The sequence below is a fragment of the Schistocerca cancellata genome, chromosome 1 (assembly GCF_023864275.1).
Source record: "Schistocerca cancellata isolate TAMUIC-IGC-003103 chromosome 1, iqSchCanc2.1, whole genome shotgun sequence".
NCBI lineage: Eukaryota > Metazoa > Arthropoda > Insecta > Orthoptera > Acrididae > Schistocerca > Schistocerca cancellata.
The window spans coordinates 790723535-790748719 of NC_064626.1; the positions used below are offsets into that span (position 1 = coordinate 790723535).

The following is a 25185-nucleotide window of genomic DNA, read 5'->3' on the forward strand; positions in this document are numbered from 1 at the left end:
CATCACATGATCACACTGACAGAACCACAGGCACATAGACACAGGCAACAGAGCATGCACAATGTCAGCACTAGTACAGTGTATATCCACCTTTCGCAGCAATGCAGGCTGCTATTCTCCCATGGAGACGATCGTAGAGATGCTGGATGTAGTCCTGTGGAACGGCTTGCCATGCCATTTCCACCTGGCGCCTCAGTTGGACCAGCGTTCGTGCTGGACGTGCAGACCGCGTGAGACGACGCTTCATCCAGTCCCAAACATGCTCAATGGGGGACAGATCCGGAGATCTTGCTGGCCAGGGTAGTTGACTTACACCTCCTAGAGCACGTTGGGTGGCACGGGATACATGCGGACGTGCATTGTCCTGTTGGAACAGCAAGTTCCCTAACCGGTCTAGGAATGGTAGAACGATGGGTTCGATGACGGTTTGGATGTACCGTGCACTATTCAGTGTCCCCTCGACGATCACCAGTGGTGTACGGCCAGTGTAGGAGATCGCTCCCCACACCATGATGCCGGGTGTTGGCCCTGTGTGCCTCGGTCGTATGCAGTCCTGATTGTGGCGCTCACCTGCACGGCGCCAAACACGCATACGACCATCATTGGCACCAAGGCAGAAGCGACTCTCATCGCTGAAGACGACACGTCTCCATTCGTCCCTCCATTCACGCCTGTCGCGACACCACTGGAGGCGGGCTGCACGATGTTGGGGCGTGAGCGGAAGACGGCCTAACGGTGTGCGGGACCGTAGCCCAGCTTCATGGAGACGGTTGCGAATGGTCCTCGCCGATACCCCAGGAGCAACAGTGTCCCTAATTTGCTGGGAAGTGGCGGTGCGGTCCCCTACGGCACTGCGTAGGATCCTACGGTCTTGGCGTGCATCCGTGCGTCGCTGCGGTCCGGTCCCAGGTCGACGGGCACGTGCACCTTCCGCCGACCACTGGCGACAACATCGATGTACTGTGGAGACCTCACGCCCCACGTGTTGAGCAATTCGGCGGTACGTCCACCCGGCCTCCCGCATGCCCACTATACGCCCTCGCTCAAAGTCCGTCAACTGCACATACGGTTCACGTCCACGCTGTCGCGGCATGCTACCAGTGTTAAAGACTGCGATGGAGCTGCGTATGCCACGGCAAACTGGCTGACACTGACGGCGGCGGTGCACAAATACTGCGCAGCTAGCGCCATTCGACGGCCAACACCGCGGTTCCTGGTGTGTCCGCTGTGCCGTGCGTGTGATCATTGCTTGTACAGCCCTCTCGCAGTGTCCGGAGCAAGTATGGTGGGTCTGACACACCGGTGTCAATGTGTTCTTTTTTCCATTTCCAGGAGTGTATTTTCCAGCCATCTTTACGAGCTTGTTGTTCACTCAGAACTGAAAAGAGCGACGTGATGCCGTAGATGGGTGTACGAGAGACACTGCCCAACACATCTGTGCAAAAGATCAACGGATTTTCACGATGGTTTCCATTTCGCGCCCGAGTAGGCCTTACTTTCCGAATAGCCCTCGTACTTCTTAAGTGCCTTAGAGTTTTGTCAGATACAGGTAATTAAGATTAGTCTGACTAAATCCAAACAGTTCACATGTTCTAAATGTGCAGCGAGTGTTATCAACTCTTGTGTGTCAATTTTCTGTTAACTTTGTATAGTCGATTTTATATTTGTTTCTTACAGCTTACTGTACACCGAATTTTATAAAGTGGGAGCTTCGAAAAATTAAGTACGATAATACTACTTTCAGTGATAAGGAAGGATTTCATATTTGAGATTTTACGTCCGCTAGTTCGAGGAACCCGTATCACGGAAGAACATACGCGTTTGAATGGAAATTCAGAGAAGCGCTGACGGTCTCTGGAGTCGCGTTCGCACTGCAATATACAGTACAAATGGCATAGCTTATTGGCAGCCGCAGAACTGCAGCAGCTGGGACCGGCGCTTGCAGAGCGGCTTCTGCTCGCTGTGGGCGACACGACAGCGGATCTGCGAAATATGGGGTCCCTGTGGGCCGCAAGTGTGCGCATCATCCGACTCAAAACTCTGAAACACGAAAAGCGTACTTGAGCTCAATAGGGGCATGCAGCCGGGAACGTAGGCGCAGTGCGCTACATTACGTCTCCAATTATGAGGTCTACCAGCACCGCTGAACTAAGGTTCCTTAAATCTGCAGTTTTCATTTGCTGTTATGGTTCTCAAACTCCTTCGCGTTCGACCGGAACAAGGGTAGCTGATATGATATAATATATTTCATACAAAGTGATCAAAAGAAAAAAATGGCAGGAAAGGTAAGTTGAGTGAATCTATATGGTTCCAGAGACCTTTTCAGGTCACCATTTGATCAGGTGAGAGGGTGTGCACTAGAGTAAACCGAATGTGCCCCAAGAAATTGAAAACCCGAGATTTAGCGATCACTTTATAACTTGTGTTGGAACGTTATTGTAAATGAAGGTTATTGAATGGTGGACGTGTTTCTGCACAATGCTTAACGTCATGTGCATCTTCACTGTTTGTCTAATGTTTGTTGAATTAATTGTGCAGTTCGTTTTCGATGAAAACATTTAATTAATTACTAGCTGACAAACCCGGTACTTCCTGGGTATTCATTTTGCCAATTTTTCGTTAGAAACGAAAACAAAAAATCAACTGTGTTTGTAATGAAGTATCGAAAAAATTGCATTGCTATGTATTCGCGGAAACACCTTTGAAAATGTAAAACAGTCCTACAAAGAAATGTGCGTATTGTACAAATGTACAAGCTCAGTATTCAAATTAAGAAACATGTTCCCGAATAGCTTTCTGGACACTGGGCGCAGCAGCTTCGCGTGTGTGCAACGCGATTTTGTAAAGGTCTCCATGGCAACACCTCTTCATAGCTCTGTTAACGGCTATTGTTTCCGCCTACAGCCGTTTGCGCTTCGCAGTTGTACACTGTGAAACGCACTGCCAGGTGTCAGGGAAATCCTTAAGTTAACTCGGCTGCAGGAGTGTCTCAGTTGTGAAGAATACATGTATTAAAACTTCATGCAAGATGCGGCATATTTTTACGTATCTCAGTGTATTTCTCCTGAATTGTGTGTCTCACAATGAGATATTTGTGCAGGTACATTCAGCGGCATACATGGATACTGTTTGCGCCGCGCGGGATTAGCCGAGCGGTCTTAGGCGCTGCAGTCATGGACCGTGCGGCTGGTCCCGGCGGAGGTTCGAGTCCTCCCTCGGGCATGGGTGTGTGTGTTTGTCCTTAGGATAATTTAGGTTAAGTAGTGTGTAAGCTTAGGGACTGATGACCTTAGCAGTTAAGTCCCATAAGATTTCACACACATTTGAACATTTTTTTATACTGTCTGCTAAATTTATTGCGAATAAGTAATAAATCTAAACGCAATTCATGATGCTGCAGTTTTTCACGCCTGACGTCATATCTCCTGAACTATGAAAGGCAGGCGATTCTTACCCCCACAATGATTTTGCCTAGCTGTAAGGGATATGAGTGCCAAGTTTGGTTAAGATCGGTCCAGTGGCTTAGGACCAGATGTAGAACACACGATCGCGTCCCGGCACAGCCTCACTATACCAGAATGAATTAAGTGCGAACTGCGTAGCGCAATCGGGACGTTAACGACAATGGGTTAACCTTTATATCGGAGGTGAGAGGGAGAGAATCTCCTTGGTTTGAAGCAAATAAGTTTCCTGAAAACAGGTTACAGAATTGCAATAGGGAGAAAAATTGATCAGTTTCTATCAAGTTTATTCTCACATATACTTATGTGAGCCGCGCGGGATTAGCCGTACGGTCTATTGCGCGGCAATCATGGACTGTGCGGCTGGTCCCGGCGGAGGTTCGAATCCTCCCTCGGGCATGGGTGTGTGTGTGTTTGTCCTTAGGATAATTTAGGTTAAGTAGTGTGTAAGCTTAGGGACTGATGACCTCAGCAGTTAAGTCCCATAAGATTTCACACACACACACACTTATGTGAGGTGTTGGACCATAAACTCCTTAGTAAGATTCAGTTTATTTATTCGGACTTGCTACTTCAAAACTAATTGCCGGTACATATAAGAAACGAGTACAAAGCAATCACTTGTTCCTGGTTAGCACTGAAATCTCTCTAAGTAATTGAGACAAAGACTGACAGCCTCTGTTCAACACTATTCCAATGAAACTCTAAAAATCCTACTTGACCTGCAGTTCCTGAGTGTCCACCAGAGTCTACCACCGTCTTCTCGTAGTTGAAGTCTTTATCAGCTGTATCGGCTGCTATGGGCCTATTCGGCCCCGCTGGCATCACATTGCGGAATCTCCAAACTGCCGGCACTGGCTCTGAATCTGCATCTGAATCTCTGCTTCTAGCTATATCGCTGCCTGGCCTTTTATTTCGTTTCTCATGTACCTGGGTGCACATAATTTAATTTGGTTCCACACGAGTCTTTTCCGCACATGACTGTTGTTGTATTACCGCCCTGGTGTTTGCGTCTTACATTGCGCAAGTTTGATTCATGCTCCTTCCTCTGGCAGGAAGTCAAACACTAAGTTATTTGATCAACAAGTCATACCTGGCAGCCTCCGCCGCTTATCTTGTCCCTACGTCCTGGTGGACTATTTCTTAATGTCGGCTGGCTGTTTGCCTATGGAGCCTGGACTCTTATTATGGTCACAAAAGCAAGAATAAAACTTAAAATTTTCTACGGTTACAACAATTCACACACGCACACACAAGCGCACATGCGCCCACTCACTCACTCACTCACACACATACACACACACACACACACACACACACACACACACACACATACACACACACACAGGCACACTCACACACACACACACATAATTATAATATATATGAATATACCATATGGGCGACTATTTGCTCTGCTGTGTTAACATGGTGCTTGAAAAGCGCTCTATGTGAAATGAACTGACACCATAAACTGTTATGATTATCCTCTCCAGGGAAAGAATATCCCACGTCGCAGAAAGCTCAATTCGAACTAACTTTAACTGGGAATCGGACTCCGATCTCTTACTTAAATGAACTGTATCTCTGGAATTCTTATCGCTGTCAAAATAGTGTGTCAGTAATCCTTTGTCACCGTAACCTCCCAGCCAGAAGTGATGATCTTGAGTAGTTAGCAGTGGAGTCACGAGGGATTTTAAACGATTTGAGGAGATAGAATAGAATGACTCCAGGAGTCATGGCTAGATCTGATACGTCATGTAGTCTCTGCAGGGCCAAGTTTATTCCCATGAAAAAAGTTCGGGAAGAAACTAACAGCATAATCTTGGTAGCGTTCTTAATGAGTAGCCGTTGCACTGCCGGAATATAAGTGATTAGACTGGTGGGTACCTAGCATCAACTGTTATAACTAGTCCCTGTAAAATTAGACCCTCTTCAGATGCAACACTAGCTTAAAGATAAATAAAAACATTAGTCATTTCCTTTCATCTGAACTATTTGTAATGATGCTTGAAATTAATTCGAAAATGTTCAAGCTTACCTGAAATACTGTTGCTATCACTGATGTCAACTGGTCCGCGTCGGTGCAACTAAAAAAAGACAAAAAGACCCGTGATTTCACATGCAGTGTGTGACAGACTTGGTGTTACTATTACGATAGAATGGTCACAGCAATTAGTGTACGTATAGATATGTGCTGTAGCGTTACTGGCATGTTTATAACAAAAAAATTGAATAAAATGTTCTAAAATACAACATTAAATATGGTACAGCAGTTGGATATCAAGACAGGGTAAACGATAACCGAATGCTTCATTAGGCCGTAGTAAATCGGCTGCTCATGAAGTGGTGCTGTTGTATACAGAGAAAGCGCAACTCTAAAACTAGTAGCGAAATGTAGGATGACCTCTAGCTGACCCTCCACAGAAACGAATGTAACATATTGCGCATGAGTCGATGAAGACTCTTTATTCTTTGATTGCAAAACTTCTGAACGAACATTGAACATAATCACATCCTTCAAATATCTGAGAGTATGTGTACTGCGCATTTTAAAGTGGAGCTACCACATAAGACTGGTCGTAGGAAAGGCAGAAGCAAGACTGATATTAGCTGGAAGAATCCAGAATAAGTAAGGTACGAAGGAGTTACACAACCCTCGCTCGTCTGATAACTGATAGTTGCTCTCAGTCTGGGATCTTTATCTGATTCGGTTGTTAGAGAAAACAGCAGAGAGTTAAAGAATCAAAGAAGAGGAACGCGTTTCGTCATGGGTTCGCTTAGCATACGCGAAAGCGTCACAGAGCTACGTCATGGAACTCCCATGGCAGTCACTGCAAAAGAGGCGTTGTGTTGACGTAGAGGTTACAACACTGCGATAGCGTCCTTTCGTAGAACAGTAAACCGACACTGCTTCCTCGTACACGTTATTGTAATCTTCTGTCCTAAGACAGGTCTGATGCAGCCACCCACGCTAGTCTATCCTGTGTGCACCACTTCATGCGGGTCAGGAGGTTAGAATAGGCCCAAGGTATTCCTCCCTGCCGTAAGATGCGACTAAAAGGAGTCTCACACGTTTAGGCCTTTATATGATGGTTCACTGTAGGGTTGGACCTCCATTTTTCAAAATTTTCCCAAAGAGCGAGCCAATTGGGAAAGGGGGCCTTACCTGCTGCACCGTGTCCATACTGCACTGAGACCTCTCGCATCCTTCGTCGACGTGGATCTGCACCCGCTCATTCTCTAGCTGTTGGGTGAGGTCACCCTCCTGGGTGCGTTTCCCTCCATCCTCTGTGCAGTATCGCTTTCTGCGCAGTCGACGATAATGGGCTTGTTAGCTCGTTTGTGCCTGATATCCAGCACAGTAGCCAGTCCGTTGTGGTGGGGCCGCTATGTACCCTGTTGGTTGTAGCCCCCTGACCACACAGGGATGGCTCTGCTAGTGCCTGCGCCGGTAACTCCCCACATATGCAAAGGAGTAGATGCCTGTCACCCTGGGGCATCGGGACTCCTGGCAATGACCATCCCGCCAGGTGGCCTTTGCTGCAGCTGAGTGGCGTCCATGAAGAGGGCCCCTGGTCGGAGTGGGTGGCATCAGGGCAGATGACACGCCATGAAGAGTAGTACGTCATCTCTTGCTGGTGGTCAAATACCAGCAGTCTCCAAGCGGTCAAGGTCTAGCTTCAATGCTAAGAAATACCACCCCAAATCGTCCTCCCCCCCCCCCCCCCCGTCGGCCACGCCATGGGAGGAACGCCAGGCTAAGGATAGCAGCGAAGCTTATTCATCCCGGTGCCTCGTATGTACGAGAGTTGATGGGGAATCCTTCTTGTCAATGAAACCTCAGTTTTTTGGGGAGCATTTAGAGGACAAGTTTGGGGAGGTGGAGGGCTTTTCCAAAATGCGGTCAGGGTCGGTCTTGATCAAAACAGTATCCTCTGCCCAGTCACGGGCACTACTCGCCTGTGACCAGCTGGGGGATGTTTCTGTTTCCATCACGCCCCATAAGAGCTGAAATATGGTACAGGGTATCATATTTCACAGGGACCTTCTTTTTTAGTCTGAAAATGAGCTGCACGCCAAATTTAGAGTGGCGAGGTGTTCATTTCATCTGGTGCGTTCACCAGGGTCCAAGGGATAATTAGGTTGCCACTGGTGCCTTCATCTTGGTCTTCAAGGGTGATGGTCTACCACTGTGACGTAAAGCCATATACCCCTACCCCGCTGCCGTGCTTTAAGTGCTGGAAGTTCGGCCATATGTCTTCCCACTGTACTTCCAGTGTCACTTGTTGGGATTGTGGACGTCCTTCACATCCCAATACTCCCTGTGCCCCACCTTTCACCTGTGTGAACTGCAGATAGCACCATTCACCTTGCTTGCCAGACTGCAGGAATCTACAGAAAGGAGAAAAAATAATGGAATACAAGACCCTGGACCGACTGACCTACACTGAGATTAAGAGAAAATATCAGAGGCTACATCCTGTTCATATAGGCCGGCCACGGTAGCCGAGCGGTTCTAGGCGCTTCAGTCTGGAACCGCGCGCTAAGTTCTAGGGGAATGATGACCTCAGATGTTGAGTTCCATAGTACTCAGAGCCATTTTGAACCTGTGCATATAACGTCAACCTACATTGCTTCTACGACAATGGTTCTACCATCTTCCGTTCTGCTGCGTACAGTTGGCTCTCAAAGCTATAACACTCCACCTGCCCCCTTTATGGTGGTGGTGGGGGGGGGGGCACTTCCCTCCCTGTTGCTCCTGCACAGCCTACTTCGGGAGCAACACCTCTCCCCCTCCCCCCCGCCCTACCATCAGGGACGTCAGATCCCACTTCTCAGCTGGAGAAGTGCAAGTATTCTTTGGCTCCTCTTGCCAGGGAGGGATCCCTTGTGTCTCTCCATTCCCAGGATTCTACCAGTGGCAAAGCTGACACACGCCAGTGGCTGAAGCAACCACAGGTAGCTGCTAGGGCTTCACAGTCCTCCTCAGTCCCTGATTCTGAATCAGTAAAGGCCTCCCAGCCAGACAAACCTAAAGATCAGCGAGAGAAACCTAAACAGAAAATTACCCCCAAGAACTAAGGCACTGCAGCGGCACCCAACCACCACTACCTACAAGCTCTGTGTCTGAGGTGGCGATTCTGGCGTCCGCTGAGGACCTAGATCTCGCTGGGCCCTCAGACACATTGGATGTCGATCGCACAGTTACTCATCTGGTAGCAGCAGGTGACCCTAAGGTGTAGGCTGCCTCATTGAGTGTTTCATGCCTTCACAGTCTTACGATCACATCATCCTCCAGTGGAATTGCGGCGGTTTTTTCCACCTCCTGGCTGAGCTACGGCAACTGTTAAGCTTATCACCTGCTTTCTGCATTGTCCTCCAGGAAACCTGGTTCCTGGCAATGCGAACCCCTGCCCTCTACAGCTATAAGGGATATTACGGGAACTGTAGCGACTATAATAGAGTGTCATGTGGAGTTTGCGTGTATGTCCTGAACTCAGTATGTAGTCAACCTGTGCCCCTTCAAACCCCTCTTGAAGCTGTGGTTGTCAGGATAAGGACGATGCAGGAAATAACTGTCTCCAATGTACATCTTCCTCCAGATGGTGCTGTACCCCTGAACGTTTTGGCTGCACTGATTGATCAACTCCCTAAACCTTTCCTACTTTTGGGAGATTTTAACGCGCATAACCGTTTGTGGGATGGTGCCATACTTACTGGCCGAGGTAGGAAGGTCGAAAATTTACTGTCACACCTCTGCCTCTTAAATACAGGTGCCCCCACACATTTCAGTGTGGCAAATGGGACAGCTATGTACGAATATCAGACGTTTATACACACATCCATGAAAGAGGCGATTAAAATGTATCTTTCGTTTTCTATAGTTGTAAGTTATCTTTGGATAGACTATACCATGTAGAGTCAATTTCATCTTTGGTGCTGCCAATATCATCATTTACTACAGTGATTTGAATGTACTTTAAACGAAAGTTTAAGTACGTTAGTACAACCAGATTAATCTTTAGAGCTGTCAGCCAACTTTAAAGGCAATCTTTAATGCTGTCAGCCAACTTTAAACGTAAGTCACCACACTGGAAGTAGAATATCTACGTAACGTCAATGTAAGTTTTCCTTATGATCTCAAATTGTGTCTTTTACAGCGTAAATTCTGATGGTGCGAAACCGGTCAATAAAAATACAAAGTGCCACTTGTTGTTGTTTTCAAAAACTTTGTTTTAACAGTCGTAAAGATTTGTGTCGTGCAGTCATCAAGGGTACACGAGTGGGCCTACGGCTCCGAAAGGCCATTTCGATGTTGTTTCGTTGAATGGTTCTCCCGCTGATACTTATTGATGGTCCAGCTCTGAAATCTGCAGCAATTTGCGGAAGAGTTGCACTTCTGTCACGTTGAATGCTTCTCTTCAGTCGTTGTTGGTCCCCTTCTTTCTGGATCTTTTTCTGGCTGCAGCGTTATTTGAGATTTGATGTTTTACGAGATTCCTGTTACTCACGGTAGACTCGTGAAACGGTCGAACGGGAAAATCCCCACTTCATCGCTACATCTGAGATGATGTGTCCCAGCTGTCGTACGCCGACTGTAACATTACGTTGAAACTCACTTTAATCTTGATAACCGGCCATTGCTACAGCAGTAACCGATCTAACAACTGCGCCTGACACCTGTGTTTTATAGGTGATGCCTACCGCAGCGCCGAATTCTGCCTGTTTAGATACCTCGTATTTGAGAGAGGATGGTGAACCGTGATTTACTTTCAAAGAATATTCTTAAGAATTTATTTTATTTACTAGCGATTCATCAAGAACATTAACACATTCAATCACACTATGTAAGCATTGAAGTAGTTACCAGGGAGTAACTGATGAAATCACAACCAAATTCATTTTAACAAATGGGAATTTTATTCACTTTAATAGTGCTTAAAAGCATTTTTTAAAAGAAACAGATTGAAAATTGTAATTAGAAAGCACCCTCTATATATCAAAGTTACAATTTATTCAGAGGCAGAAAGAAAGATGTTTTGACTGTATGAGCTTTCGGGCAGACAACCTTGCCGCTCCCTTTTGACACGGCCGTAGTTACGACCGCTCACAACAGCCTCTGAAAGACTACACTGGTGCAAATCTGCAACACACCAGATAACTTTAAACTAAAAAATTTAACAATTTACACAAGCACACAAACTATGCACCCCTCGTAGGACGGATGGAAATGGTACAAAACACTAACAATTAAAATATTAACCTTGCCACCGAAGGTGCAACTTGATTTCAACTTCTAAGAAAAGTCTTACGGTGAAAGGGTGGCAACTTTATATACTAAAATGATCATTTAAATAAAAGCCCACGAAATGCAATCTTATATAAAATCCTACAAACAATAGTTAAGATGCTCTGCAGTACACAGATACCGCCTCTCAAGATCATAGGCAATAATATCAAAGTTTCCAAAGATCAAAACATATTTCAGGTATTAGGCCGTCACACTCCAAGCAATAAATTCGTTAACACACCAAATCCGAAAAACATGACAGAGGCAGCTACTAACGTACAGTAGATTGATAGGGAGGTTACCGAACAACCCGAACTGCAGGCTGCTCTAACCCGCCCCTACTCCACAAGGGAAAAAACGGACCACCCAATTTATAAACAACCACCTTCCCGCGGGTGGGTAAACGGAGAAGAATGGTGGGACGACCCCAAAGCAAAACGGCTGGTGACCTCACCAAGAAAACAAGTAGAATTTAACAAGAGTAAATCAAACAACATATCACCAATCACTCGACTTCTAATAAACTGCGATTTCTCGAGAATACCTGGCGCAGCACCCCCAAATTACTCTCCCGAACCGTCCGCTGCCAACCGCTTCAACGGACGCAGGAAGGAGCGCCGATCTCCCGTCTCACGGCGTCGCAGATCGCACAGGCCAGACTGATGACGTGAGTTGACTCCTGTTGCTCTCATGTCGACCGCGAACTCACTACCCGTCGCTATACGCCACGGCCCACTGGACTCACATGGCGACCTCACATGCGCCGACGCTCAAGACGGACAAGTCATCTTGTGTCTCAGTGCGCGACCGACCAACCGATCGATCCAACTGCCAATGACCATTGCCTGAGCAAACTCGAGCAGACTGGCGGCCTAACGCGCAGACTCAGATGCAGGAACTAAGCCCCGACCGGGCGACCACTCGCTGAGTTCTCTTACTGGCGGAGTGGAAAGACTCTCATTTTGCCGGCTTTAAAGGTTGATCCGAACGACGAACATACTAGCACTCCGAACGACAGACAGACACTAACTGCCTAACAAATGCGGACGAGAGACTGACCCAGACTGACCAACTGGCGAACTCATAGTGCTCCTTAAATGCACGTTAACAGGCAACCTTTCCCCTTTCCCGCCAGAGGGAGACACCAAAGCTGCGATTGCCACAGCGGCGCCACCGCCAAAAACGTAGGGCGACTGCTTCACACTACGTGCTGTGGCACGCTCTTCAAATCAGCAATATTTACCACGGCTCAGATGGCTATACCAGTTTCTTTTTCACTTCAGTATAAATCTGTTCTTAGAATTACGTGGGAATAAGAAAAATATAGGACCGACAGGTGATTCGTTCCAGAGTGCTCGAGGTTGCGAACCTAAACTTTTTCTCGCTCAGCTATGGTCTCCTTGTATACTAGCGACCATGCGACGTATATGAGCACGAGTAACACTTTTCAAACTCGAACTACTGCGCATCACGGAATCTATCCAAGACAATTTCAACAAGAAACGCCACACTATTGGAGTCTTTCTCGATATAGAGAAGGCTTACGATAAAGTATTGCGACGCAACTTGATCGTCAAGCTACGACGTACCACTCCCCTACCAGACTGCTATTTAAAACTTCTCGACAATTTTCTTCAGGATCGCAGATTATATGTTCGCATTGATGACAAGAATTCAACAACACGGCCTGTCCTTGAAGGACTTCCACAAGGATCGGTCATCTCTCCACTGCTGTTTAATTTATATATTAACGACCTCCCGACGGTGCCACATGTTACTGCCAGTTTCTATGCCGACGACACAGCGCTCCTGACTGCAGGCACCAGAATGGACCACCTCGTCACACGGATGCAGCGCCAACTAGATTTAGTGGACCACTGGACCCACATGAACAAAATAACGGTCAACGCAGAGAAAACCAAAGTTATTGTCTTCACACGTCGCAGACCCATCGTCAATGAACGCCTACGGATATCAGACCAGCCACTCCCCTGGGCAACAACTGTAAAATACCTGGGAGTGCATCTGGACGCCAAACTGTTGTATAGTCATCACATTATGGAGAAGAAGACTTCTGGCCTCAAAATGCTGGGAGCTCTCCTCCCATTTCTGAAGAGCTCATACCTCAGCCAACGCACGAAACTCCAGTTGTACCATGCCACAGTCGAACCATCTATTTTGTATGGATCGACCTCTTGGGGTACTACGTGTGCCACTAACTACAAGAAGTGACAGGTTGTACAAAGCAGATGCCTACGATGGATCACAGGAGCCCAATGGTGGTTCCGAAATCATGGCATTCATCGAGCCTTAAGCGAATCTTACCTCTCAGTCAAGGTCAAGGAGAAGGCACGAACCTTATTTCGGAAGTTGGACATGATACGTGACAGTACACCACAACTCACCACAGTAGGTACGGTAGAACCCTTACGCAACCACAAATATAAAGTACCGAAGGCGATAGTATTTGAGCCTCCGTAAATGATATCCCTACTTACTTCTCCATAATTTAAGGACATATCGTCCTTTAGCACTTCTTCACACATGTTTTCAAATACACACCAAAAGCAGCGAGTTAAAGGACCCTTCTGTGTGCCCAAACTAAAGCTGAAAGAAGAATAAATAAATAAAGAGAAAATTTTTACCCCTTCCATTCCCTACAGAAGTAAAAATCAACGAAGTTGATCAGACTTCAGCACCACAAAAAAAAAAAAAAATTTCAAACTCGATTATCTCGAACACTGTTGAGAGTTGCATTTTTCTGTTTATGTTTGTTGCAAGCCTACAGATCATGTCAGTATGTATCAGTTCGGAGAGGAGAAGTTCTTACGGTCCCCTTGTTCCGCTTCCGGATGGACGACGCTTCAGTTACCCGTCCGGTCATACAGATTTAGCATTTTCGTGATTTACATAAGGCACTCCAGGCAAATGGCGGGCTGGTTCCTTTGAAAACGGCACGGCCGGTTTCCTTCCCCATCGTTTCGTAATCCGAGCTTGTGCTCAGTCTCTAACGACCGCGCTGTCGACGGGACGTTAAACTCTAATCTTCATTTCCTTCGTCGGCTTCGGTCTGACACGCTGTAGATTGAGGTCGCATCTCTAACTGGTCATTGGGCACTCTGTCACACGATTAGTCGTGGCGTCTGTGGCGTCCAGGCAGCGGGGCGGCGTCCCAGAAGCCGTACAGCTGCGGCTGTGCCCGCCGGATCGATGTGGCTGTCGGCCGAGCCCTGCCCACGCAGACAGGCGATGGGCCGCGATAGCGCACGGCCGCCAGCCTCCGCTCCCCTCTGCTCTCCAAACGGGTCGGTCTCCGCCAGCAAGCAGCCCAACACTACACGTGAAGGGCCGCGGCGCCCATCACTCCAGCACGTCAGACCTCCTGGCCGAGTAAAAATGTGTGTCGGACCGAGACTCGAACTCGGGACGATTGCCTTCTGCGGGCAAGTTCTCTACACATTGAATAACTTTCGGGATGAAGTTTAACCCTCTCTCACTGCCTTCTCAAACACCACTTGTCTTTCACATCTTTCGACTCTTAGAACTGTAGTTTAGTTTCTGTACAAACTTGATATGAACTTTCGCTTCTTGTATTTTATCCCACAACTTCAGAGTTTCACTGTATTCGAGTCAACACCGTCAAATGTTTTTTCTAAGTTTCCGTGCATTGTAAACGGAGGTTTGTCTTTCTTTAGCCTATCTTCTTAGATAAGTCGAATGGCGAGTATTGCATCGCGTGGTCCTACATATCTCTGGAACCTCGTCCGTAAGGATAGTGAAAGTGAAATTAGAAAGATTCGAGCTGATGTCAAGGCTTACCAACTGTTGATCGATACCTGTGGACTGTTGCAGACATACAGACTCTCAGTGGAGAGTGATACACGGCTGCTTGGTTTCGGTCTCTACCGAGCAAGGTGGAGCAATGGTCAGCCTTACAAGCGGACTGTACGAACTTCACTTGACCGATTTGATTCATGTTGACAGGATGCGTAGGGCGCGATTAGGACTTCAACATCTGTAACCAGGAATATGCAAGTTCAACCATTTTCGAGAAAATCGGGTTTGAAAATGTTGGGCTTGCTTGTATACTTTGTTCGGTCGCTAGTATTCAAGGAATCCGCATACGAGCGAGGAAGCGCTTCGTTTGATAACCATCAGGTCCCTGTATGAAATCCCGCTGTTGGTGCAACTTGTTTTTTCATTCTTACGTAATTATAATAACAGGTTTATTATGACTGTGTAGATTTTCAGAATCATTTATTATTTTGCCAAGAGGAAGCATTGCCCGCTGGGGGAGCGACTGTTAAAACAAAGTTCTTGAAACCAACCACAAGTAGCACTTCGTATTTTCATTGACCGGTTTCGCATCATCGGGAGATACACTGTAAAAGACACAACTTGAGATAATACGGAAAACTTACGTTGACGTTACGTGAAGTAGATGTTCTACTTACGTTTAAAGTTGGCTGACAGCATTAAAGATTGCCTTTAAAGTTGTCTGACAGCTCTAAAGATTAATCTGATTGTACTAACGTACTTAAAGTCGTGTGTAAATTACGTTTAAAGCACTGTAGTAAATGACGATATTTACAGCGCCAAAGATGAAATTGAGTGCACAACTCTACTTGTAACGTACATGGTATAGTCTATCCAAAGATAATTTACAACTATAGAAAACGAAAGTTACGTTTTAATTGCCCCTCTTAAGGGGCTGTGTATATAGACAACTCACATCCGTACGAAATTGCTTATTTTTCAAAAAATACGAATACATCACTAAAAATTAAAATAGCTTTCAAGTTACAAGTTTTCAGCCAACTTTAAACGTAAGTCACCATACTGAAAGTAGAATACCTACTTTATGTAATGTCGATGTAAGTTTTCCGTATTATCTCAAATTGTGTCTTTTACAGTGTATCTCCCGATGATGCCTGTGCTCATTTGATTGGTCAATAAAAAATACAAAGAGCTACTTGTGACTGTTTTCAAAAACTACCAAACTACCCAAGCACGACTCACGACTCGTCCTCACAGTTTTACTTCCGCCGGTGTTGCATCTCGAACCTCCCAAACTTCACAGATGCTCTCCTACGAAACTTGCAGGAGTAACTCTCCTGGAAGAAAGGATACTGCGGGAACATAGCTTAGCCACAGTGAGGCGTAGCGCCGTATACCGATCCTGCCTCGGAGGCGGTTAAGTGGGAGATATGTCTCAGAGCTGGATAGTGACAGATGATGACGCGAGACTGGACGCGCACGTAGTTTTATGTATCAGCCGATGGAGGACAGTATTGGATAGGGTACTGTGATTTAGTTTCGATTATGCCCACTAGAATGCACTAAAGTAACAGAATGTCTTTCGTAAACTGTTCTAGTATTTTCATAAATTGTTATTATGTCTTTTTGTGTATGTAAAATGTTATAAATGTGTTTTAGCAGTATGAATGATGCGTGAGTGTGGTTGAAGGTTAATATGAAGATAATTGTTTAACGAGTTATGTAGCGGGATTTAGCGTGGGAACATTCCGAAGAAGTATAGATATGGACAAAGGGGATTTTTGTAGACCATCCGTAACACAGATTCCTACATCTTTTTCCCCTCCGCCGGTGTGCCCCAAGGCTCCGTCCTCTACCCCCTTCTGTACCTTTTGTATACGGTGGACATGCCGCCGCCGTCACCCCCCATCAACCTTCTCCAGTTTGCCGATGACACCGCCTTCCTTGCCTTTGCCCCCACCCTGCAGCGCTCCCAACACCTTCTCCAATCCCATCTTGACCGGTTCACCGCTTGGTGCAACCAGTGGTTGCTCAAGGTCAATCCCTCCAAAACCCAGGCGATCATTGTAGGCAAAACCACCCCTTCCTTCCGACTCCTTTATTTCTATCTAACCATCTATGGACGTCCTATCGCCATCACTCCCACCCTTAAGTACCTTGGCGTCACCCTCGACCGTCGCCTCTCCTCGACTCCCCATCTCTGGACAAGCCAAGCCAAGGCACGCTCCCGACTTTGTCTCTTCAAGCTCCTTTCCGGCCGTACGTGGGGTCTGGACCCCTCCACCATCCTCCACACCTATAAATCCCTCATCCTCCCTATCCTTTGTTACGCCCATCCGGCTTGGATCTCCGGATCCTGTACGATCTCATCCCCTTCCCCCACCTCCTCCTTTTCCTTGAAAGGATACGGATCCTGTACACCTCCCGCAAACTCGATCCTCCTCACCCGCTTGTCTCACCCCTCCTCTCCCACCCCCGCCCGCTGCCGCGCCTGTATTGCCACATCCCACCCAGTCTCCATCTCTCCACCCTCCTTACCCTCTCCCAAGGTGGCTTCCGCCAGCCCCCCCCCGCCTGATGATGTCCTCCTCCCCTCCATCTACCCCTCCTATCAACTTTGATCCTCCCCCCCACTTCCTGTGTCCTTTCCTTTAGGCACCCTCCCTCCCTTCTCTTTCCTTTTCCCCCATCCCCCTTCCTCCGCCCCTCTTGCCCCGGGCTTCCCCTCCCCCTTCCTCCATCCCCTCTCTCCCCTGCCCATGGCATCTCTGCTCTCCCCTCTCCCTCTCCCACTCCTCTTCCTCCTCCTCCTCTCTTAGCAGGTCCCTGGACTCGCACACGCTCAGTGAACATTCGCGCGCTGGAGATCATCGCCATCAGTGTCTCGTGTATGTGCCTTCGTCTTGTGTTTAGTGTTTCGCCGTCACGCCACCACTGTTCACGTGTGCCGTCGCAGTCATCCATGTTATGTGCGCCGTGTCCACAAGTGTTAGTGTTTTTTCTCGTCCAGCGCGAACGGCTTCATGTTTATTGTTTTTCGTATCTACATTTTTTGCCCGCCGTTTTTATTGTATTATCTGTGCCACCTATATGTTCTGTTATTGTAACACTCCAGGCTGAAGAGCGGCGTAATATGCTGCTGTCAGCCCGCCTTGTATGGGGTGCTTAAAATTACAATAAAGAAAAAAAAATATTTTTGTAGAATAAATTTGTAAAGTAAGTTAACGGTAAAGGCAAAGTTAATTCAGGTATAAATAACAATAGTAAATAACTTTATGCATAATCAAAACTTCAGCATATTAGATAATTACGTCAGTAAAAAGTGCAGTCATTAAGTTTACTATTTTGCGATTGGTTATTGATGAAAAGCGTGGACTGACGCAGGAGAATGTTGTTTTGCTATTGGCTGTTGAGTAAACTGACCAATGGTAAAGCAATATTCTTCGTGCGCCTTTCTCTGCCGGTAGAGAAGGCTTAAGTATTCTAGAGAGGAATCGGAGCCTAGCCATGAAACATTTCGAACGTGTGTAGTAGTAGTTCCGATGGAAATGATAAGTTGCCGGATCTAGCAGTGTTTCATACATCAAAAGTGTTGTAAAGTGATGGCATAATTATTCCGACGGGTGTGTAGAAATTTCGGAATTTTTAAGTGAATTTTGTGACGAGAAAAGACATAAATTCCGCGTGGCGTATTGAGCAGGTCGGTGGCTAAAAACTGTGACTGCATTAGGTGCCGACAGACTTAGTATTTGCCGAGCATTCTCAATCAAAAACAATCTGTATTTTTGTAGCTATTACGTTTTCGGGAAATGCAACACCATAAACTTGCTAACGTGAGTGAAAGGGATTGTGAGTGACTGTGTTAAGACTAGCACGGGCTTGGCAGTGATCCTTGTTTATCTAAGTTTCAGAATATGTTAATTAAGGAGGAAATGTCCAACCTTTCATTTCGTGTAAAAACTTTCTCCCGAAACGTAGATTAACGACTTTAATTGCAGCCTGGTTCACGTCGAAGTACAGTACGTTTCGCTCGGCTTCCCTACTGATGATCTGCTGAGACAATGTTCACAGGTAGGTGCAGGTTCGTTACAAAGGGACGGAAGGAACCGCGCTGCCAAAACAGCCGGGGGGATATTGCCAGAATGAAATTTTAACTCTGCAGCAGAGTGTACAGTGATATGAAACGTCCTGGTGGATAAGACTGTGTGCCAAATCGAGACTCGAAATCTGGACTTCTGCCTTTCGTATGCAAGTGCTTTACCATCTGAGCTATCCAAGCACGACTCTCAACCCGTCCTCACAACATTACTTCCGCCATTATCTCAGTACGGAAGTAAAGCTGTGAACACGGGTCGCTAAAGGCAAAGGTCCCGAGTTCGAGTCTAGGTCTGGCACATAATTTCAATCTGCCCGGAAGATTCATATCAGCAGCAGAGTGAAAATATCATTCAGCACGTACTTATACAAAAATCACACCTGTATCCTCCTAAAGCCTTGAAGTGATCAATTTTGACTTGTCTGTGCTATCCTAATTTTTTTTCTGACTACGTATATTAACGGCAATTATCTAGTTCGTGATTAAAACAGTTATCTCTAAGAATGTATTATCGTCCGGAATATACGGACAGAGAGTCCATAACGGGGTCTTAAGATTTAAATCGGTGTAAATCAGTATAACAATAGCAATGGAATGTAGTCTAATTATATCACGTGATACTGGTAGAACTGAACTAGGACGTGAGACACTAAGCGTAATCAATGAGTTTCGTTATTTACGGAGCAAAATAACTGACGATGGACGAAGTACAGAGCATATAAAATGCAGACTGGAAACAGCAAGAAAAGCGTTTCTTGAGAAAGAGAAATTTGCTAATATTTAACATAAATTTAACTACATTTTTGTTGAAATCGCAAATTTATACAATTTCACCGGTTTATATTCTGCTAGCAATCTTCTTTAGTTCTAAAAAAGACAGTAAAATGTTCACAAAAATGTTTACTAACTTACAATAAATGCAATAAGAAAAGAAAGTGACGAAGAATTAACATAAAACTGGATTTACCGTGTTGTACAATCAAGTACTTAGTCATTAAAACTACTGTATGTTCACTGATGCTGCTATTTAACACGGAGATAAACGTGCATCTGACAGAGAACACTGTATCTACAGTTATGTAATTTAATTTTATTTATCGTATAAAAATAAACACTAGAAAAAGGAATTTTGGCGGTTTATCTTAGACGAGTGAAGAATTTCATGAGTAATAATAATAATAATAATAATAAAATGTCGATGGAGCTTATGAGAAGATAATGCAATTGAGGAGCAGAGAACTACAAGCACACTATCCTCGATTTTGAGATTGTAGCATGTATACGTATTGCTGACATCTGTTGATTTCATGGTGAAGCATATTTATCTGTATGTGTAGGCCCACACTGTATATATGAACATTCATGAAAAACTGTCTCATGGATTTCTCGGTAATTCATTTCTATATGGGCCCTAGGTAAAATGTTGTTTTGTGTTGCTCAATTGTTATCTAGGGTTGGAAATATAATTTAGTGTCTACGTCATGTACACAATAGCAGTACTTCGTAATCGGAAGTATATCGGCAGTTTTATGTGAACATCGAGCAACAGAATGTGCTTAATGAAAACGATGATGAGAAAGATCATGAAGTATTGGAATAGGTCATAGTTGTGTGTGTGTGTGTGTGTGTGTGTGTGTGTGTGTGTGTGTGTGTGTGTGTGTGTGATAGATTTAGTATGTGTTCTTTTTTTTCTGATTCTAGTTTCATAATTATTACAAACTTATCAACTGTTAAAAGATGCCATGTCACTAGCCTGTATATGGAAATTATGTGAGTCAACATTAATAATAAATATGATTCTAAATAGTGATTAATATTTCATAACATAAAACGGGTACATTGTTTATTCATAGGGAATATAGTATGTTGAGACTTGTTTAAAACGCAAGTCAGACATATGACGCTGGTGGTTTGCCTACAAATCTGATTTTCACAAACACTCATTTTTCTCTAAAGTTTGTGTCTGTGCTTTGCGCCCTTATGGTTCTCACTGCCTCATTTATGCTCATGAGCAGGCTTTTAATCGATAATGCTCTAGTGATGCTTCTTCTCGTGTTTAAAATGTGATGTATTGATATGCAGAAGCCGGCCGCGGTGGCCGAGCGTTTCTGGGCGCTTCAGTCCGGAACCGCGCGACTGCTTCGGTCGTGGGTTCGAATCCTGCCTCGGGCATGGAAGTGTGTGATGTCCTTAGGTTAGTTAGGTTTAAGTAGTTCTAGGGGACTGATGACCTCAGATGTTCCATAGTGCTCAGAGCCATTTGAACATTTGATATGCAGAACCAAGAGTGATTTGACGCTTACTGCCTCGTGTGAAGACGACGAGACAGCGTGACCGCGTCAGCACCGCCCTTCTGCGTTTGTTCACAGCACTTCGGCGACTTACGGCAACAGCAAGATGGAGTGCACCTGCAGGAAGCCACCCCTGCTGACTGCAATGAATTCATCGGTGTCGCAACGTTCCCTCGCTGTCCTCCTATACCTTGCATTTTATTTTTTAAATTATTTCGTATTTACTGATCTTCAATGAACTCATCGTTGGTGCAATAGCTCCTTCTTGTAATTTTATATCTCGCAGTTTATTTGTTAAACTACTTTGTGATTTACTGATGTGCACCCTTCCATTGTCTATTAGCAGGACAATCATTATAATAACTGTTTTATCTTCTCATATAGTCTCTCAGTATTTTGTTCTTATTAGTTGTGGTACTCTGCCACTAAGTTAAACTGCCAGCATTCTTTTCTAATGTTTTTTGCTTCAGTACGATAACTGTACGCTTGTCTCCATCTTAAATATCAGCAACATTGAACACATAGTAGTCTTAACATCATGCGACGAGTTACATATGTTAACGACAGTTTTATGTTACGGCCTCTGCCACTTCTTTTCTTTTTATATTGTGTACATTGTGAGTATGTAGAACTTTTCATGAGCAATATTTTTTCATTCTATTTTAGATCTGAAGACGATTGCTAACACAGCCGAAACCGATCATACTGCGTAGCAAAATTGTTAAGACTTTCGGGCCACTTGTTGACAAACTGTCTGTTGGCTTCTGTCTCGAGTTCTTCGGCCGACGTTTGTTTGATGATTTTTCTGACGTTTCGCCAGCACGGGTGGCTGGCATTGTCAAAACTCCACCCCCCGCCAGAGGGCGAAGCTTTGATTATAGTAGCCACTCGTGCTGTCGAAACGTCGGAAAAATCATCAAACAAACGTCGGCCGAAGAAACTCGAGACAGAAGCAAACAGGTAGTTTGTCATAGTATATAAATCTAAACAAATAAAAAAAATTAAGATCGTTATTCCACCATGTCAATTTTTATATAAAGTTAAGTGACAAGAAGTTATTTCTGAACGTAATTGTTTTGAGTACCAGCTAAGGAAGAATTCAGACAAGAAGATTGGTGGTGGTAAGTTTCCTGTGGGACGTAACAGCTGAGGACTCGAACCTCCGACGGGTGGAGCTGCGCGAACTGTGCCAAGGGGCCTCAGACCGCGCGGCTAACGCCCCCATCCCCGCCTCCCTCTCCCCCTCCCCATCGCGGCGAGGCAAGAAGAAAATATAAGCTTACGGAATGTGATACTACAGAAGAATGTTGAAAATTAGATGGGTAAATCGAGTAACTAATGAAATACAGTATAAAGAGTCGAAACAGGGAGAAAATAAATTTCTGGTACAACTTGGCGAAGTGAAGGGATTGGTTTATAAGACATATTCTGAGGCATCAAGCAAAACCCAATTTCGTTTTAGAAGGAAGTGTGGAGGTGTGTTTGTTTTTGGGGAGAGGGAGGGGGCGAAGTGGACAGGTGGTTGGCCTCTGTGATCAATTATATTTTTAAGGGAAAAATGAAAAATTGCAGAAATTAGATTTTGAGTTTTTAAAAAAACATGTTATAACTTCGAGCACATATGTTTGTTAACCAAGTGCTAAACAACAAACCGAACTCAACGACCAAGCAAAAATAGTATTTATATTGAATTTAAGTACAATACTTTCCCAAAAAATCAACCTTAAAATCAATGTTTCAAATAATCTTACCGCCTAAGTGCTATGCGCATATGCTTCCTGCTGCCAGACAGGCTAGCCGTGTGGTCTAATGCGCTGCTTCCCGAGCGGGAAGGCGTGCCGGTCCCCAGCACGAATCCGCCTGGCGGTTTAGTGTCGAAATCCGGTGTGCCGGCCAGCCTGTTGATGGTTTTTAAGGTGGTTTTCCATCTACCTCAGCGAATGCGGGCTGGTTCCCCTTATTCAGCCTGTTATACTATGTCGGCATTTGCTTCGCAAACATTGTCTCCACATACGCGTACACCATAATTACTCATGCGAAGATTTGAGGTTACACTCGTCTAGTATGAAACGTTCCTGGGGAGGAGGGGAGGTACACTGGGGACCGAACCGCACAGTAACTCTGGGTTCGGTGTGGGGCGGCGGTGGGATGGGTGGATTGCTGTGGCCTGTTGTGGGGTTGTGAACCACTGAGGGTTACGCCGGGACGAAGCCTCTCCATCGTTCCTAGGTCCACGGTTTAATACACAGTACACAAGCTTCTTACTAAGGAAGGAAAGCTTAAAACACCACGTCCAGTACTAAGTGAACACTTCGACCCACCTATGTAACGTGGAAGTTCTGAACCCGTTTTTCGTCTACTTAAATTTTAGAAATACCCTTCCACCACTGCTGTTTGTAATCATATCTACGTATATCTACATAGATACGCCACAAACAGCCATACGGTGCGCGGCGGAGGGCTCTTGTACCACTACTAGGCATTTCCTTTCCTGTACCACACGCAGCCGGCCTGGGTGGCCGAGCGGTTCTAGGCGCTACAGTCTGGAGCCGCGCGACCGCTACGGTCGCAGGTTCGAATCCTGCCTCGGGCATGGATGTGTGTGTTGTCCTTAGGTTAGTTAGGTTTAAGTAGTTCTAAGTTCTAGGGGACTGATGATCTCTGCAGTTAAGTCCCATAGTGCTCAGAGCCATTTGAACCATTTTTTTGTACCACACGCAAATGGAGCGAGGGAGAAATATGTTGGCAGCAGTATAATCGTTCTACAGTCAGCCGCAAATGACGGTTCTCTAAATTTTTTAACAGCGGTTTGCGAAAAGAACGTTTTTTCTCTAGACATTCCCAATTTTATGTACAAATTTCTTGCTGCACTGTTTATTTATTTTTTTGTAGTGATACAATTTACGCGATCAGCTCGTTTCGGTGATTTACTATTACCAAGTGTACTTTTGATTATGGTATAACCAGTATAATAATGTTCCTTACCTCTATGTTACTCATTTGTACACACGGCACCTTATGCTTACGTCTTAGCTGGTATGACGTGGTCCATGTGGGATCTTGGAGCGTAAATATCGGTTGCCTTTTTGTAATGGTACGATCACGTTATTTATATGTTTACTTTTTATTTACACGATCTTGTAAAGTGTTTTTATTTATTTTTACTGCTTTTCTGACAGCATCAGCTCGAGCGATACTATATGTTCAGAATGGCATTTCTATTTCGTGGAAAGCCAACGATCATTTTTAATTTTTCACAAATATAACATACATATAACAAAATGTAAGCTAATGCAGATGAGATGCTCGAATATAGTATTGGTGGCGTCTTACTGACAGAGCCATACTATTAAATATCTAGGCGTAACGTTTCAGAGAGATATGAAATGGAACGAGCACGTAATGTCGGTGCAGTCCGGAACCGCGGGACTGCTACGGTCGCAGGTTCGAATCCTGCCTCGGGTATGGGTGTGTGTGATGTTCTTATGTTAGTTAGGTTTAAGTAGTTCTAAGTTCTAGGGGACTTATGACCTAAGATGTTGAGTCCCATAGTGCTCAGAGTCATTTTTTTGAACGTAATGTCGGTATTAGGGGAGGCGAACGCTCCACTTCGGTCTATTGGGAGAACTTTAGGAAAGCGTGGTTCACCTGTACAGCAGTTCGCTTAGTGAACACTGTTACGATCAATTCTTCAGTACTGCTCGAGTGTTTGAGATTCCCAACATGTCGGATTAAAGGAAGACACTGAAGCTACTCGGAGTCGTGCTGCTAGATTTGTTACCTATAAGTTCGATCAACATGCACGTATTACGAAGACCTTTTGTAAATTCTGCTCACCCAGTCCGTCAGATCGTTTATGTATAAAGAGAATAAAAGCGGTTCTGTCGCACTTCCCTGGGGCACTCCTCGCGATGCCCTTGCCTCCCACAGACACTCGCCTCCAGGGTAGCGTACTGTGTTCTGTAACTTAACAAGTCTTCCAGCCACTCACGTTCCTGGGAACTTGCTCTGTATGCTCAGACCTGCGGTAACAGTTTACAAGTGCGCTGGTACGTCAAATTCTTTCTGGATGTCTAGGAATACGGAATCCGCTACACAGTCTTTCACTCGTGGTCGTGTGATAAAGGGGCAAGGCGGATGTATTGCACGAGCGATGCATTCTAAATCCATTCTGACTTGTGAATAGTGGCTTACTCTTTCAAGGAAATTTATTATATTTGAAATTCGCTCAAGAATCCTGCAGAAAACCGACGTTAAGGATAATGG

General features: G+C 45.3%; 1 protein-coding gene across 13 annotated transcripts in view; it reads right to left on the reverse strand.

Moving 5' to 3' along the window:
* LOC126187542 (putative thiamine transporter SLC35F3) overlaps window positions 1-25185 on the reverse strand; it is a 653727-nt gene that overhangs the window by 466338 nt on the left and 162204 nt on the right. For all 13 annotated transcript variants that reach the window (XM_049928741.1, XM_049928748.1, XM_049928702.1 and 10 more), the window contains exon 2: window positions 5503-5551. The gene's annotated coding sequence lies outside the window, so the exon portion shown is untranslated. The remainder of the gene's footprint in view (window positions 1-5502; window positions 5552-25185) is intronic.